The sequence below is a fragment of the Notechis scutatus genome, chromosome 13, assembly GCF_049901735.1.
Source record: "Notechis scutatus isolate UNSWTSFEM ecotype Mainland chromosome 13, rNotScu1.2, whole genome shotgun sequence".
NCBI classification, from domain to species: domain Eukaryota; kingdom Metazoa; phylum Chordata; class Lepidosauria; order Squamata; family Elapidae; genus Notechis; species Notechis scutatus.
In genome coordinates, this window is record NC_142021.1 from 5023580 (window position 1) to 5041494 (window position 17915).

Genomic DNA, 17915 nt, shown 5'->3' on the forward strand with positions numbered 1-17915 from the left:
TCTGTTTAATAGGGCTTATGGTCAGGAACTTCCTTCTCATTTGCTAACTTACCAAATCTGTCCAAAATTGAAGGGAGGGAGGAATGAGAAGGAAGGAAAGGGAAGGAAGGGAAACAAGAAAGATGAGAGGAAGAAGGGGAGGGAAGGAGGGGAGAGAGGGAAGGAGGGAGGGAGGGGAGGAGGGAGGGAGGGTGGGAGTGAGTCCAAAGTCAGTCCATAGATGGAATAGGTTGATCATTTTCTTCTTCTTCTTCTTCTTCTTCTTCTTCTTCTTCTTCTTCTTCTTCTTCTTCTTCTTCTTCTTCTTCTTCTTCTTCTTCTTCTTCTTCTTCTTCTTCTTCTTCTTCTTCTTCTTCTTCTTCTTCTTCTTCTTCTTCTTTTTTTCTTTTTCTTTTTCTTTTTCTTTTTCTTTCTTCTTTTTCTTTTTCTCTCCTCCTCCTCCTCCTCCTCCTCCTTCTCCTGCTTCCGCTTCTCCTTCCCATCTTCCTTCTCTCTCTCTGTTTCTCACTATCTCTCTCTCTCTCTCTCTCTCTCTGTTTATATGTTATCCCCTTCAGAAAGCATAGCAAGTAGGATATGTTCTCTCTTTTACACATGTGTACATAAACACACAAAAACACACATTGCCATTTTTTTCAGTAGCATTCAGGATGAGTTTTTCCATCACTTCAGAGACCCCCCCGCACCAAAGACGGCAGCTTTTCCTCAGCCCACTTGCCTAACAAGACCACAAGGAATATGAAAAACTAATCATGGTCACCTAAGCAGCACTTGGGAATAGAGTCTGCTGGTTTTGGGAGACACAGATTCTCCTGTCTTAACAGCTGGGCTAATAAATTTCCCAGACGGTGTTAGATTCAGGCAGAAGTGTGTGTGTGTGTGTGTGTGTGTGTGTGTGTGTGTGTGTGTGTGTGTGTGTGTTTGTAAAAGGAACTCAAAACCTCAGCAGAAACCAAATGCAAAAGAAGTACATCAATTGAGCAATCAAAAAAACAATAATTATTGCAACTGAATAAGAAGTGAAAGTCAATATCCATTTCCATCTCCCAATCTATTTACTGTCCATTAAACCTTTCTTTCTCTTCCTCCTTTTTATTCTTTCATCCTTGTGCCTGTTTTGCATGTCTATAATATCTCCCTCATCTTTCTCTCTCTCTCTCTCTGGCTATCTATCTATCTATCTATCTATCTATCTATCTATCTATCTATCTATCTATCTATCGTATCTCTTTCTCTCTTTTTCTCTAATCTATCTATATCACAGATCTCTTCTGTCTGTCTGTCTGTTTATCTATCTTACTCTTTCATCTCCATCTTTGTGTCTGTTTTGCATGTCTATAATATCTCCCTCATCTCTGTCTGCCTGTCTGCCTGCCTGCCTGCCTGCCTGCCTGCCCGCCCGCCTGACTGCCTGCCCGCCCGCCCAACTGCCTGTCTGTCTATCTATCTATCTATCTATCTATCTATCTATCTATCTATCTATCTATCTATCTATCTATCTATCTATCTATCTATCTATCTATCTATCTCTATCATTTCTCCCCCCTCTTTCCTCCCTGCCTCTACCTCTCTATCATCTCTCCCAGGATCCAAACTAACAGACAAACAAATAAAAGGAATATCAAAATATCAAAACAATTATAATACAGAAATGTACATTCTTAAAAAGGAGAAAGAAACAATGCACAAAAGTACTTTAAAAATGTTCCAATGTGAGGGGGAAAAAAACCTCCCCCAAATATAATATATCAAGGTAACAGTTACCCCCTAGATGGGTGTGTCAATTTCTCCCTTGCAAAGCACCCAGGGCAGTCTGGGCCTCTGTGTGTGTACATGTGTGTGTGCTTCTAAATGGATGACCATGGCAACTGCCACCTCCAGTGGTCATCTGACTTAACTTTTCTTCTAAGGAAATGCCAAAGGAAGCCCCCCACCTCTTTTTAAATAACAACACCTCCTGGCTGCCTGGGCAGCGATCCTGACTCCTACGCTGGCTTGTATTGGTTGGAATTTCCTGCCAGTGCCACGGTGTGGGTTTTCTTTTTTCTTTTTAAACTTCTCTGGAGTTGCAGAGATTTGCTTTCATCTGGTGCCAGCTGGAGCGGTGTGCGTTAGTGTTCCTCCTTTGCCAGAAATCTCACCAGCCAGGAGAATGGTCCTCCCTATTCTGCCTTTCCTCTCCTTTCTTCAAAGCTGGGCTGCTGCTGTTAAATAAAACATGACGCCTCTGTTCTTCCAGAAAGGAGAAATATTTGGGGTTATCCTCAAACGTCTGGCAGTTCTTGAGTGGCAGGTTGGCTGAAGCTAAGCGGGGGTACTCCCTGGGCTCAGCATTAGCTAAAGCACGGGAGAACCTGAGAGGAGGACTGATTGAAAGTTCTGGAGATGTTTAGCCTGGAGAAATGAAGATAGACAGGAGACCTGATGCCAGTGTTTGTGTACATAAAAAAGTGGCATAGAGAAGATCATAGGGCCGGAAGGGATCTTGAAGATCTTCTAGTCTGATGCCCTACCCAAGGCAGGAATCCTGATTTCATTTTGGACAAATGGTTGTCGAATCTTGTCTTGTGATGGAGCACCCACAACTTCCACCAGCTTCATAATTTCCACGGTCAGGAAATTCGTCTTTATTTCCAGATTGGGCCTCCTTCTGAGGAGCTTCCAGGTTGATTCGTTTCCATCCATCACTTCTTGTCATGCGCTCAAGTGTTTTGGAGAATAAATCGACCTTTCCCCCCTTTCTTCCCTGTGGCAGACCTTCAAGGATTGATCAGGAACTTCTTCCACTGCTGCAGAAACCAGTACTAGAAATCATAAGGACTAGCTGAAGCTGTTTAGATTTGATTCGAGATGTTTCTTGACTGTAGAATCTCTTTCAACAGCACAACAGAATCCCGGGGTGGGATTTCACTGGTATAACAACTGGTTCGGTGATCGCGCGCTCCGCATTGAAAAATGCTCCCTGCGCATGCTCTCCGCATTTAAAAAATGCTCAGCCCATACTTACCTTCAGCTGCAGCCTCTGGGAAGAAAACAGCTGAGCCCCGCGAATCAGCTGTGCTCTAAACAAAGGCATAAAGCAGGAAAGAACAGGGTGGGCCTACTTCCTCGTCACAGCGAACCGGTTTGGAGCGAGCTGAACATCGGAACAAGAGATTTACCCAAACCAGTCTGAACCGGTAGAATCCCACCCCTGACAGAATCCCTATGGACCAATGGTAGGATTCAATTTTTTTTTACTACCGGTTCTGAGGGTGTGGCTTGGTGGGTGTGACGTGGCTTGGTGAGCGTGGCTTGGTGGGCATGACAAGGGAAGGATACTGCAATATATCCATTCCCTCCCCACCCCACTAACCTGCTTTCCAGCTCCGTTCTCCTGGGCAGGGCAACCAAAGAAGCACCAGCCGATCAGCTGGGACTCAATGGGAGGCAGAGAAGAGATGGGGTTGGCGGGGCCAGTCAGAGGTGATATTTTTTTACAGTTCTCCGAACTACTCCAAATTTCCGCTACTGGTTCTCCAGAACTGGTCAGAACCTGCTGAATGCCCACCTCTGCTATGGAGGTTGTGGATTTTCCACCTCGGAAGGTTTTTAAAGAAATGGTAGGACAACCAGTTCTCAAGAATAGATGACAATTGATTTTTCCAGCCGGTTGCAGAGACTGTAAATGATTCTTGTGGTTACTGCAGCTGTTGACATTTGTACCTGTCCCGTTAGGTTGCTGTGCCAAACCTAACTATTTCTCAGCACAGGATCCGCTTCCCACACCTTATCTTATCTTATCTTGGATGGGCACATTTTCCAAGAAAGCATTAGATTACAGCCGCTTCCCATTTTGATTCCTTAAACCGGCACCTGGGATTTTATAACAGGTTTTGTAAGATTGAGGATTTGCATTATATTCGGCTGCTTCCTACTTTTTTGTTTTGTTTGTTTGTTTTTTGTTAAATCCAAACAACTTATCTCTCATCAGCCAAGCAAATAGATTTTTTGGAATGCATTGGGTCTCCTTTTCCCCCTCCCTTTCCAGCTTTTAACATGTGATTCTGGCTGTTTTCTTGGAACCCAAGTGATAATCCTGGCCTCAAATACAGCAGGATGTGGTTTCAATCAATGAAATCATTAGGGCACGAGGGAATTTTTTAAAATTTTCTATGAAAAATCAGTCAGGATGAATGCATCCTTTGGAGAAAACATGGAATAGAATAGAATAGAATTCTTTATTGGCCAAGTGCGATTAGACACATAAGGAATTTGTCTTTGGTGCGTCTGCTCTCAGTGTACGTAAAGCAAAAATAAAATACATCCATCAAGAGTCATAAGATACAACACATATAACACATAAGATACAACACTACTGGCTCTGTGTGCCACTTGTGGCACGCATGCCATATGTTCGCCATCATGGGCCTATGGAGACTTTCAGTCATCCAGGTCATGGTCGTCCCAAAGATGCTCTTTCAAGGGGCAATTGGACGTCCTGGTTTTTCATTGAAGATGTTTCGCTTCTCACCCAAGAAGAGCTGAAGAAGCTTCTTGGGTGAGAAGTGAAATGTCCTCAAAGTAAAACCAGGAAGTCCAGTTGACTCCTGAAAAAAAGCACCTTTGGGACATCTTGAAAAAAGAGTTTCTGAAATTCAGTGGCAAAATGACCAACCTAAAATTGATGGGACAATTTGTGGACTACGTAGAGGTCTATGAAGTGGGCATGTAAGGGTAAAAATGGGACTGATCTGCCTTCAGAAAACAGGAAGCCTTGGAATTAGTGAGAACTCTTGCAGAAAAACTAGAATTGTGTGCGTGTAATTGTTAGAACATCCAAGTTCTGCCTCTTCTCCGTGGTTTTGTCCACAGGATGCGTGTGACCATGTAAGACGAAGTTCTAGCAGCCGTGTTCACGAGCCAAGGAAACCTCATGGGACTCAGCTGATCACGATAGCCAAAGGGTTTGCGATGTACAAAACAAGTTAATTCAGCAAACAGGGTTTACCGTGAAAATCCAGCCTCTTGTGGGATACAGATAGGAGGTCAGCCTGAAGTTTGGCCTATGTGAAGCCTGGCTTATGGTGACAGCTTGGAAATGGTCAAGTGGTTCCGCCTGGGTTGAGCTGCAGCTTCTGTTGTTGTTGTGAATCAAGCCAGACAACTTTGAACTGTGACCCGTTGATGTTTTGACAGCTCAGGGGGCCATCAGGCAAAGGAGAACAGTTCAAATGTTTTATGGCCGTCACTCGGAAAGGCTAAGGTTGAGAAATATCCGAGGTCCTTAGGTGTTTTCCTCCCAAAAATGCCCTTCTGCCACCGTTGGCTGTCTACAAGGTAGAAATCCCTTCTTTGGGGGGAATTTCCCAGCAACAAATCCATCCAGATTTACTTCTTGCTTGCAAGTCCAAAAGTCCAGCAGAACCAGGCCAGAGGTCGTGGGCTTGTTCTCATTCTCTGACTCTCTTTTGGAGGGCGGTGGATCACGCCTTCTCAAATTTGTGGAAGCACAACGGTTGTTCCACGAAAGAAATACAGACAGTCTTTGACTTACAACCGTATGTTTAGAGAAAAAGAAGGAGGAGGAGGAGGAGGGAGGGAGGAAGAAAAAGAGGAAGGGAGGGAGAGAGGGAGGAAGAAAGGGAAAGAGAGGGAGGGAGGAAGAGAGTTAATGAGAGAGGGAGGGAGGGAGGGAGAAAGAGAGGGAGGGAGGGAGAGAGAGGGAGGGTGAAAGTGATGTAGGAAGGGAGAGAGGGGGAGAGAGGGAAGAAAAGTGGGAGAAAGAGAGAGAGGGAGGGAGAGAGGGAAGGAAAGAGGGAGAAAGAGAGGAGGAAGGGAGAAAGAGATGTAGGAAGGGAGAGGGGGAGAGAGGGAAGAAAAGTGGGAGAAAGAGAGAGGGAGAGAGAGAGAAGGAAAGAGAGAGAAAGAGAGGGGAGGGAGAAAGAGATGTAGGAAGGGAGAGAGGGGGAGAGAGGGAAGAAAAGTGGGAGAAAGAGAGAGGGGGAGGGAGAGAGGAAGAGAGGAAGAGAGAGGAAGGGAGGGAGAAAGAGATGTAGGAAGGAGAGGGGGGGAGAGAGGGAAGAAAAGTGGAAGAAAGAGAGAGAGGGAAGGAAAGAGGGAGAAAGAGAGGAGGGAGGGAGAAAGAGATGTAGGAAGGGAGAGGGGGGAGAGAGGGAAGAAAAGTGGAAGAAAGAGAGAGGGAAGGAAAGAGGGAGAAAGAGAGGGAGGGAGGGAGAAAGAGATGTAGGAAGGGAGGGAGAGAGGGAGAGAGAGGGAGGGAAAGAGGGAGAAAGAGAGAGAGGGAGGGAGGGAGAGAGAGAATGAAAGAGAGAGAAAGAGAGGGGGAGGGAGAAAGAGATGTAGGAAGGGAGAGGGGAGAGAGGGAAGAAAAGTGGAAGAAAGAGAGAGGGAAGGAAAGAGGGAGAAAGAGAGGGAGGGAGGGAAAGAGATGTAGGAAGGAGAGAGGGGGGAGAGGGAAGAAAAGTGGAAGAAAGAGAGAGGGAAGGAAAGAGGGAGAAAGAGAGAGGAGGGAGGGAGAAAGAGATGTAGGAAGGGAGGGGAGAGGAGAGAGAGGGAGGGAAGAGGGAGAAAGAGAGAGAGGGGAGGGAAGGAGAGTTCCGCAATGCCTAGTTTAGACATAATTCTCTGGAACTTTGCTCTCTGTTTTTCACCCCAGAATGAGATAAAGTCATTCATTGTTTGGCTTGGCTGACGATAAACTTATGTTGCCGCCAGCAAGCTTTGATCCCTTGCCTATCAGGATGCTGACATTTGACAATCTTCCCCCTCCCCTCTCCCCCTGCCCCCCTCCAGCCCCTCTTACTGCCAGACTCTGTCTCTGTTAGAAAAAGTGGCTGTGTTCTTCCCTGGCTGAGGAAACAGACGTGGTTTAGATTCCCTTCCGAAGCCATTTGATGCTCCCTTCCTCATCAGCCTGCAAATTAGATTTGGAGACGAAGCCGGCCAGCCTTTCTGTTAATGGGCAGGAAGAAAAGCCCTTCCTCCAAGCAAGGGTGGGCTTCTTTCTCGTCTTTTCTTTTTTTTCTTTTTCTGCAGCCGACGGACCGACTCGCAGAGATCGGAAGAGAAGGGTGCCCTCCATTGAAATCAGGGTGGGCACAATGGAGCTGGGAGGCCAGGATGTTAGTCTTAAGTCTCAGGCTATTTTGAGAGAAGGCAATCACTCACTTGGTGCTGAAGTGGAAGTGGGGCACCAGAAGTGTGCTTCCACACACAACACACACACACACACACACAATTTTGGAAGGAAATGAACTCTTGCAAGTTAATGAGGCCTTCTCTTTTTTGCATCCCCAAATAGAATCAACTTGCAAGGTGTACTGGCTACTTAGGGTGGTATTTACTTGAGTAAGATTCGAGCAGCTGGACACGAGGGTTAAATATTTTATTTTATTGACTGAAAACATTTATAGAGCTTCTCTTCTCTTCTCTTCTCTTCTCTTCTCTTCTCTTCCCTTCCCTTCCCCTCTCCCCTTCCTTCCCTTCCCTTTCCCTTCCCTTCCCTTCCCTTCCCTTCCTTTCTCTCTCTCCTCTCCTCTCCTCTCCTCTCCTCTCCTCTCCTCTCTCTCCTCTCTCTCCTCTCTCTTCTCTCTCTCTCTCCTCTCCTCTGCCTTTCCTTTCCTTCCTTTCCCTCCCTCCCCTCTCCTCCCTCTCCTCTCCTCTCCTCTTCTCTTCTCTTCTCTTCTCTTCTCTTCTCTTCTCTTCTCTTCTCTTCTCTTCTCCTCTCCTCTCCTCTCCTCTCCTCTCCTCTCCTCTCCTCTCCTCTCCTCTTCTTTCTTCTCCTCTCCCTTCCTTTCCTTTCTCTTCCCTCCCCTCCCCATCTCTTCTCTTCTCTACCCTTTCTTTCTTTTTTCCTTTTTTTTTTTTTTAAAAAAAAAGGGATGAGTGGGGAAACCAATTTTCTCCAAGGAAGAAAATGCCCTGGAACAATCTGACAAGAGCAAGTTTGCAAAATGACTTAGAACCCGAGTGCCTGTGATTTTGGAAGGGGCATGTTTTTCTCATTAAAAACCGAGGAAGAAAAATAACCCTTTCTCAGAATACGAAACAGCTCAGGGAAACTGTAAATAAGACAATGCAAAGCTGCTTCAGCTTGATGTTGACATGATGGATCAACTCACTTCCCTTTTCCACCTCCATGGACCAATAGTCAATAGGGCATTGATTTGTAAGCAACCTTCCTTCTATGTTGTCTACTTTGGATGCGGTTGTCTTATGTGCTCAGGGAGCAAAAAAAAGCATGCAATGGAGAGGTTATCCATTTTCTGGTGCATCAGAAAAGAAAGAGAGAGAACAAAGGGCCTGCATTCATATAGCATTCTTAATTTAGTTATGGGACTAACCCCTTCTCTGGGTTTGCGCAAAATACATTTAATCATCATCTAACTAATAGTCTGGATTCTCATAACTAGCTCAACTATCTTGGATTCCACTCAACTTTGATCTGTTGCATGAAACATGAAAACACAGTGTGAGGGTAGTCAACAGTAGCATTGTCAGAGTAGATGGTCTTCCCATGACTCTCCAGATATTTCTAATGCTCAGTTATACCTATTCTATTCCGTTCTAATTCTCTTCTCTTCTCTTCTCTTCTCTTCTCTTCTCTTCTCTTCTCTTCTCTTCTCTTCTCTTCTCTTCTCCTCTCCTCTCCTCTCCTCTCCTCTCCTCTTCTCTTCACGTCTCCTCTCTTCTTTTCTCCTCCCCTATCTTCTCTTCCCTTTCCCCTCCCCTCCCCCCTCCTCTCTTCTCCTCTCCCTCTCTTCTCCTCTCCTCCCTTCTCCTCTCCTCTCCTCTCTTCTCCTCTCCTCCCCTCTCCTCTCTTCTATTATCATATCCCATCCCAATGTCCCAATATTTGAGGGACTGCCACAAAGAAGAGGGGTTCAACATATTTTCCAAAGCACCACAAGGCAAGACAGGATGGAAACCAACCAAGGAGAGAAGCAACCTAGAACACAGGAGAAATTTCCTAACAGTGAGAATTATTAACCTGTGGAACAGCTTGCCTCCAGAAGTTGTGGGTGCCCCATCACTGGAAGTTTTCAAGAAGAGATGATGGACAGCCATTTGTCAGAAATTATATAGGGGGATTGGAGTAGAAGATTCCCTTCCAACTTATTGTTCTTTTATTCTCCATACTACTTTGTACCTGACATTTCTGTTGGTTGGAACATATTTATTAGTGGCAGGTCCAAGTGTTTCTCCTTATTAACCAAAGCAGAAAGGTAAAGATTCCACTCGCATATAATACGTGCTGGTCGTTTCTGGCTCTAGTGGGTGGTGCTCCTCTCCGTTTCAAAGCCGAAGAGCCAACTCTGCCCGAAGACGTCTCCATGGTCATGTGGCCGGCAGGACTAAATGCCTTCGAAGGTGCACGGAACGCTGTTCCCTCCCCACCAAAGGGGTCCCTATTTTTCTCTTTGCATTTTGTTACATGCTTTTTCAAACTGCTAGGTTGGGCAGAAGCTGGGACAAGGAGCGGGAGCTCGCTCCATGACACAGCGCTAGGGATTCGAACCACCGAACTGCCAACCCTTTCTTCATCGACAAGCTCAGCGTCCTTAGCCACTGAGGGTCCAAAGGAACATTGAAAAACCGTGAGGATTGAAAGAATAGATTTTGGCACCTGGAAGCACCCCTGGTTCTCTTAAAGATTTGAGAGATGAATTAACAGTGTGCATCTTTTTTTATTTCTTAACCAAAAAAAAGAAGAAGAAAGAATCTGTCTTCCTCCGTTCTTTCTCTGGATCCACATTTTTTTTTTCTTTGAAGTTACGCCAGATCTTATATTGGTCCCAAGGAGTTCAACTGTCAGCTTCATCTGAAAAAGAAACACCAAAAGCACCTCTTCATGGTCCTAGACTAGATCCATCCAGTCCTATTTACAGAGCTCTTGGACAGGAACTTTTTGCCCGTGGCCTTTGATCTCTAAAACCCTTGTTGTTTCCATGGTGATGAGAAGCAGACTGCACAATTATGAATGAGACCTATTGTGCGCACATTTCTAGCACACTCCTTCACCAAATTACAGGCGTTTATTCTGGAGAGCAGGGGTTTGATTACCTTGATGTAGAAATGGGAGGGTTTTTTTTTGGGCGGGGGTTGTCATTCATTTATTCATTTGTCTCAGTGTGTGATAGCAAGGAAGAGAAAAAGGAAGGAAGGAAAAGAGAAGAGAGGGAGGGAGGGAGGAAAGAAGGAGAGGGAGGGAGGAAGGGAAGGAAGGAGACAAGGAGGCAAGGAAGCGAGGCAAAGAGAAGGGGGAGGAAGGAAAATAGGAAGGAAAATAGGAAGGAAGGAAGGAAAATAGAAGAGAGGAAGAAAAGGGAGAGAGGGAGGAAAGGAAGGAAAGAGGGAAAGGAGGAGGGAGGGAGGGAGAGAGAAAGGAAGCAAGGACAAGAGAAGGGGAGGGAGGGAGGAAAGAAGGAGAGGGAGGGAGGAAGGGAAGCAAGGAGGCAAGGAAGCAAGTAAAAGAGAAAGTGGGGAGGAATGAAGAAGAAAAGGAAAGGGGAAGGAAAATAGGAAGGAAGAAAAGAAGAGAGAGAGAGGGAAAGGGAAGGAAAGAAGGGAGGTAGGGAGAGAAGGAGGAAGGAAAGAAGGAGAGAGAGGGAGAGAAAGGGAAGGAAAGAAGGGAGGGGGAGAAGGAGGAAGGAAAGAAGGAGAGGGAGGGAGGAAGGGAAGCAAGGAGGCAAGGAAGCAAGGAAAAGAGAAGGAAGGGAGGAATGAAGGAAAAGAGAAGGGAGGAAGAAAAGAAGGAGAGAGGGGGAGGAAGGAAAGAAAGAAGGGAGGGAGGAAGGAAGGAAAGATTATAGATGCTCTTTATGTCCTTAATGGAGCCACTCTTCTCTTTGCCACTGGAACTACTAAAAGACGATTTAGATTCTCCCAATGCAAGTTTGCAAATTCATCACTCCCCTTTGGAGAGGCTTCGTTGATGTAAACAGAGAAACCCAAATCCACACCCACAAACATACATGAAACGAGGCCAGGGGTAGGGGGAGAGAACCAATGAATGATCAAACCCCCCCCCTACCGTGTTTCACTCTTTGAGGACCTAAATGGGGAGAAGTTGAAGAATTTCAAAAGGACCTAAAGATGAGAGCTGAGCGGGGGGGTGGCGGTGGTGAGGTGTGGGTGGGTGGGTGGGTGGGTAGGGAAAAGGATGCGGAGAGATATGTCCTTACGCCATGTGACTTCATGACCTACCCACTCAAACTCCTGGACAGGAACAGAAGGGCCATTCAGAAGCAAGCTGGGTTGTATCTTGGGGGCAAGAAAGAGTTTGAAAAGGAAAGTTTTGACAGGTGAAATGACCTTAATATAATTAACCCCTCTTCCTCTAAAATAAAGCCATACCCTTCACTTGGCTCTTGTTTTCTCCCCTTCGCCTTTTCCTTCCCGTTGGAGTAATGCAATCCAACACAACCCAATAGAACTGGAATGCACTTGAGAGTTCCTGGCCTTCTGACATCTCCTCGTCTTGCCTACCCTTGTGTAGACACACATACACACTCACGCACCAACGGAAAGACGGGCTTCTATAAGCAGGGCTATTGATCTTCACAACGTTTTCTTAAGGAACGGAGCTGAAAAGGAATACACGCACCTCCCTTTCCTCCTCCTTCGTTCTCCCCCATAATGGCGTGATTTGGCCCGGTCGCCCAATCCATCTTGACGAATCTTGGGACCCAAGATGTCAATAAGAATTAGATTGTCCCGATGAGCTGGTCACTTAGGACTCCAGTTGGCCGTCTGCGGCGAGCAACCCCAAGTCCTTGGAGCGCTGATCTCAAATCAGATTTGGCAGCAGCAATGAAAAGACATCGGATAATAACATTACCGGGGTGAGGGGAGATCAGGGGTAAAAGCTCCTTCAAACAATGTGCAGGAGAAAGGGAGACTTGCATGTGTGACCAAAAAAAATAAAATTAAAAAAAGGACACTGTCAAGAATGGGTCTGGAGGGAAAATGCTGTGAGTTTGGTCCCCGACGTGCTTTGAACCCAGTTTTCTATGGTGTTTCCCTGAAAGTAAGACCCTGTCTTATATATTTTTTGCCACCCAAAAAAGGCACCAGGTCTTATTTTCTTCTTCTGCAGCTGGCAAGGTAACAGAGCTCAGGATCAATCCAGAGCTTTGTGATCTGCTACAGAGGCCTTCAGGAAAGCTTTGCCAATCTTGCTGGCTGCAGAAGAAATGGACTGGCAAGGCAGGTATCGGGGTGTGTCAAGCTAGGACTTACTTTCAGGGTAGGTCATGTTTTCAGGGGAAACAGGGTAGGTAATGGGTAGAGAAGCAGATCATTCAATCAGTTGGATTGTAGAGAATATTTATAGCTCAGGGTGGAACTTGCTACTAGTTCATTCTGAGCCTTAGCCTTCCGGACTCTGTCTTTGCAGATTCGGGCTATTTGCTGGAGATTCTCAGTCATCCAGATCATGGTTATTCCAAAAGTGTTTTTTTTTCCCCAAGAGGCAACTGGATTTTCTGGTTTTCCTTTGAAGACCCTTTCACTTCTCATCCAAGGAGCTTCTTCAGTTCTCAGTTCAGTTCTTCTTCAGAACTGAAGAAGCTTCTTGGATGAGGAGCAAAATGTTTTCAAAGAAAAACCAGAAAATCCAGTTGCCTCTTGAAGAAAAAAAAGCACATTTGGGACAACTGTGAGTGTGCTAATTTTCTTGCGAGACGTTTCATTACCGAACTAGGTTACATCATCAGTGCTAGTAGGGCATTTTCTTGTCAGAAAGGTTGCAAAAGCAGATTGCACGAACCTAGGACACCACAGCCATCATAAATATGAACCAATTGCCAAGCCTCTGAATTTTGATGACGTCACCATGGGGATACCACCAATGTCATAACTGTGAAAAATGGTCACAAGTCACTTTTTTCCACTGTTGTTATAAAGTTCAAACAGACACTAAATGAACTGTTGTACCTGTATTCGATTCTGTCTTAGTCACTTTTTAATTTTCTTTAACAGAAAACTCAATTGTTGGAACTTTTTGGCATAGATTTGTGGCTTTTTTTTTTTTTTTGCAAACTCTCCCCCACGCAGGTAAAGGCTGACATAGTTTGGAAAATACAAATCCTCCCAGTATAATCCGTTTGGTAGGTCATCCCCCACCCTCGCCCCCCCCCTTCAAAATTGTAAATATGCAATGGGAAGAAAAATGTCCGATCTAATTAAGACCAGTTGAAATGTACAGAGACCGGATTCTCCCAGTGGGATTGCTTGGGGTCCAAGAGGTTAAAAAGAGGAATGTTCTGTCTAATAACAGAAAATCAGGGCTGCAGGCACACGTTCTTCATCCGGTATTTAGGGCAAATTAGTTGACGGAGAAACACAACTGGGAGGGAAACGGTCCTGATGGGAAGGGCAGAAAGGTGTGGAATTTGCATGTTTCTGCGATGAAGTAAAAGAGAAGCTATTTATTTTATTTATTTGATTTGTCAATCGCTTACAAGATAATAGGTATAAGGATAAACATAGTTATGAATACATAAAATGGATACCTATAAGAAAAATAAAAAAAATTAATAGGACAGGGACGGTAGGCACGTTGGTGCGCTTATGCACGCCCCCTACAGCCCTCTTAGGAAAGGGGTGAGGTCAACAGTAGACAGTCTAAGGTGAAAGTTTTTGGGGTTTGGGGAAGAAACCACAGAGGCAGGTAGAATATTCCAGACATGGACCACTCTGTTGCTGAAGTTGTATTTCCTGCAATCAAGTTTGGTGCGGTTTATCTTGAGTTTGTCTCTATTGTTTGCTCTTGTATTGTTATGGTTGAAGCTGAAGTATTCATTGACAGGTAGGACATTGCAATATATGATTTTATATACCATACTTAGATCAGACCTATTGTCCCCATTTATTCACACCTATTTCCTATATTCTTACTCATGTTTATACTTACACCTATTATCTTGTAAGTGATTGACAAAATAAAATAAAGAAATAAATAAATAAAGTTAAGTGAATCATTGGCAGTTGTTAAGCTAATTCTACATTTGTTTAAATGAATCTGGTTTGCTTATGGACGCTGCTTGTCAGAAGGTCGCAAAAGGGGATCAAATTACCCCAGAACACTTCAATCACCATGACCAGACATAGAATATCAAAGTTGGAAGGGACCTTGGAGATCTTCTAGTCCAACCCCCTGCTTAGGCAGGAAACCCTATGTGAGTCAGTTGCCTGAATTTTGATCACGTCACCATGGGGATGCTGTCAACGGCCGTCAGCATGAACAATGGTCATAAGTTCACTTTTGTCAGGGGCGTTATAACTTTGAACCGTCACTCAATGAACTGCTGTCAGTGGAGGTCCACCTGGAATCATAATAATTTCCGAGAGAAAACAACAAAAAGAAAAACCATTCCATGGGCCAAGAATATAAAGAGCCAGGAAAGGAGCAGGTCCAATCTAATAGGAAGAAAATAAAAAACAAATATGGTTGAAGTTCAAGGACAGAAATCAAGGAAACCTCCCCCCGTGATGAGTTGGGGACTGGGTTTGAGGGGGGGGGGCTTCCTTTCTTTAAATTGGGATGTCAAGACATCAAGGAAGCTGTAGAAGGATGGAGAAACAGAAGGAGGGAAAAAATTTACAGATGCACACACACTCACACACACACACACACAAACACACAGAGGCAAACACATCAAATGAATCCCAGCCATCTGACAACTATTAAATAAGATCAAAAGCACCACCCAATATATAATTCCCCCCCCCCCACACTCACCCCCAACCCCGGAGTAAAGTAGAACCACAAAAGGTTCTTTCAACCAAGAAGCAAACAGCAGGCTAGTTTCATATCAATGTAATTGAGTTGGTGTGTAATTCTAATCAGAGGAAAATGGGTAGTTTGGGGTTAAATGGGTTGTAGGCTTTGGTGGTGGTGCTGGGGTGGGGGGGAAGAGTGTGGGTTGTCAACTCCTTAAGAGGGTTTGGATAATTCAGGGTTACTATGACGATGGGTGAATCCAGTGAACTGGTCAACTGGGGAGGGAGGGAGGATGAAATTAAGAGAATAACAGAGTTGGAAGGGACCTGGGGAGGTCTTGTAGTCCAACCTTCTACTCAGGCACTCTTTCAGACACATGGCTGTCCAATCTCTTAAAAATCTCCCGTGTTGGAACATCCACAGTTTCTAGAGGCAAGTTGTTCTACTGATTTTATTGTTCTCACAATTGTTAGGAAATGTCTCCTGAGTTGTAGGTTGCTTCTCTCCTTGATGAGTTCCCACCCATTGCTTCTTGTCTTGTCTTCTGGTGCTTTGGAGAATACATGGATCCCTTCTTCTTGGGGGAAGCCCCTCAAATATTGGAAGACTGCTATCCTGTCACCCATGGTCCTTCTTTTCACTAGACTAGACAAACCCAAATTATGCAACTGTTCTTCCTATGTTTTAGCATGAATTGTCCCGATGGTCAGGAAATTTCTCTTTAGTTCTGAGTTGCTTCTCTCCTTGATTGGTTTCCATCTGTTGCTTCTTGTCCTGCTCTCAAGTGCTCTGGAGAACAGATTGACCCCCTCATCTTTGTGGCAGCCCCTCAAATATTGGAACATGGCTATCATGTCACCCCAATTTAACAGATTAACAGAGTTGGAAGGGACCTTGCAGGCCAGTGATCCCCAACCTTTTTTACGCCGCGGCCCGGTATCCCCAACCTTTTTTGACATCATGGCGCATTGTAAATGCCTTGCACGACATCAGCACAGGCGCCGCCATCTTGCCATTTTGATGAAAAAGTGCTTCATCTGTTTGATGGTGAGCTTTCTACCCGGAAAAGCTCACCGGAAGCACTTTTTCCTCAAAACAAGATGGCGGCGCCCAGCAAGCCAGTGGCCCGGTAGGACTTGTTCCACGGACCGGTACCAGTCCGCGGACCGGTGGTTGGGGACCCCTGTTGTAGGCCATGTAATCCAGCCCCTAGTCCTTCTTTTCTCTAGACTAGACATACCCAATTCCAGCAAACATTCTTTATTATCCCTCAACCGTTCTTCGTATGTTTTATCCTCCAATCCCCCCAATCCTCTTGGTTGCTCTTCTCTGCACCCGTTCCAGAGTCTCAACATCTTTTTTTTATATCAGAAACATTTGACCAAACAGGATTGGGGAAGGCTTTGCAAACATTGACTCAGGGTGACAGTTGATGGGAAGATGCGGCATTAATTAGAAGCAACGCCGCGCATTGAGAGCAAAGTTAGAATGGAGTTGGTTTCCTGAGATGAAGCACCGCAAGGCCAGTCAGATGTGCTGTGGCTGGATTTGAGGCAGGGATAGCTGTAGGCTTCCGCATAGAATAGCAAAGATGGCGCTTGCAGCAATCCCACAGGAGATACGGATATGGACTATGGAAGCTAACGAGAAGCCTTGGGGCCTGGAGTGTGCGAGGCATTGTCTTCTGGGGTCTAGAAAAAAGCCCCTTTCTCACATTCCCCGTGGCAGGTTGACATGCCCCTGCTGCAACCGATCATCCATGATGATGCAGTTGAAGAATGGTTGCAGGAACTGGGCCTGGCTAGTCTAGGGAAGAGAAGGACCAGGGGAGACAGGAGAGCAGTCTTCCAATATTTGAGGGGCTGGCACAGAGAGGAGGAAGGGGTCAAGCTGTGTTCCAAAGCCCCCGAAGGCCAGACAAGGAATAATAATGGATGGAAACTGATCAAGGAGAGATTAGAGTAGAGTAAATAAGAATTTAGAATAGAACAAGAATTTGGAACAGAGCAGAGCAGAGCAGAGTAGAGTAGAGTAGAATAAGAATAGAATAAGAATTTAGAATAGAATAGAGTAGAATAGAATAAGAATTTAGAACAGAAGAGAAATAGAAGAGAAGAGAAAAGAAATAGAACAGAATATAATAGAAATAGAATAGAATAGAAAATAATAGAAAAGAAATAGAATAGAATAAGAATTTAGAATAGAATAAAATAGAATAGAATAGAAAAAAACAGAAAAGAAATAGAATAGAATATAGAAATAAGAATAGAATAGAATAAGAATTTAGAATATAATAGAAATAGACTAGAATAGAAAAGAAATAGAATAGAATATAGAAGTAACAATAGAATAGAATAGAATAAGAATTTAGAATAGAATAGAAATAGAATAGAATAGAATAGAAAAGAATAAAAAAGAAACAGAACAGAATAGAAAAGAAATAGAATAGAATAGAATATAGAAATAAGAATAGAATATAGAAATAAGAATAGAATAGAGCTGGAAGGGACCTTGGAGGTCTTCTAGTCCAGCCCCTTGCTCAAGCAGGAGGACCCATCCCATTCCAGCTAAGTGGCTGTCTAGTTTCTTCTCAAAAACCTCCAGGGATGGAGCGCCCAAGATAGTAGCCATCCCTGACTCACCCCCAGCGGTGGTGCTTTCGGGATAGACGGCCGAATCTGGTTTTCCCTAATTCTAGGCTATTACGTTACCCCCTCCAGCCCACGATCATTAAATCACGGCTTTAAATCCATAATGTCATTATCCCCTTAGGTGGGAACCCAATCCCTCTCTCTAGGCCTTCTTCGCCTGTGTGGTCTCCTCCAACCTCTTCTAGGCCCTTTAAAAAAAATAAAATAATCATCCTGTTTGGAGAAAGAGGCGGTGAAAAAGAGGTTCAGGGTTCCCTTTGAAAGAAGAAGACAAATGAGGAAGCCCAGAATAACTCTCTGGCCAATGTTTTCCTCCTCCTTAAACAAACCCACCCCTACTTTTCGAAGCTCTTCCGGGTACCCATTAAAAGCTTTCTAACTCCCTCAAGGGGCCAGAAAGATTTGATGGGGGGGAGGAGGGTTTTGGGGGAGTAGGGGCTTCAGGGGGGAGGTGTTCCAGGGAAAGCACTGGCTATGTTGTACGAGAAGAAGTGCCTTTCCCTATCTTTTCCTTCCTGCTTTTTCATCCATAATGG

General features: G+C 44.8%; 1 long non-coding RNA gene across 1 annotated transcript in view; it reads left to right on the forward strand.

The window, feature by feature from the left end:
* The first annotated feature begins 2220 nt into the window (after positions 1-2220).
* Positions 2221-17915, forward strand: part of LOC148129601 (uncharacterized) — a 59460-nt gene continuing 43765 nt past the window's right edge. Inside the window, exon 1 of the long non-coding RNA XR_015745263.1 lies at positions 2221-3218. This is a non-coding gene — a long non-coding RNA (uncharacterized LOC148129601). The remainder of the gene's footprint in view (positions 3219-17915) is intronic.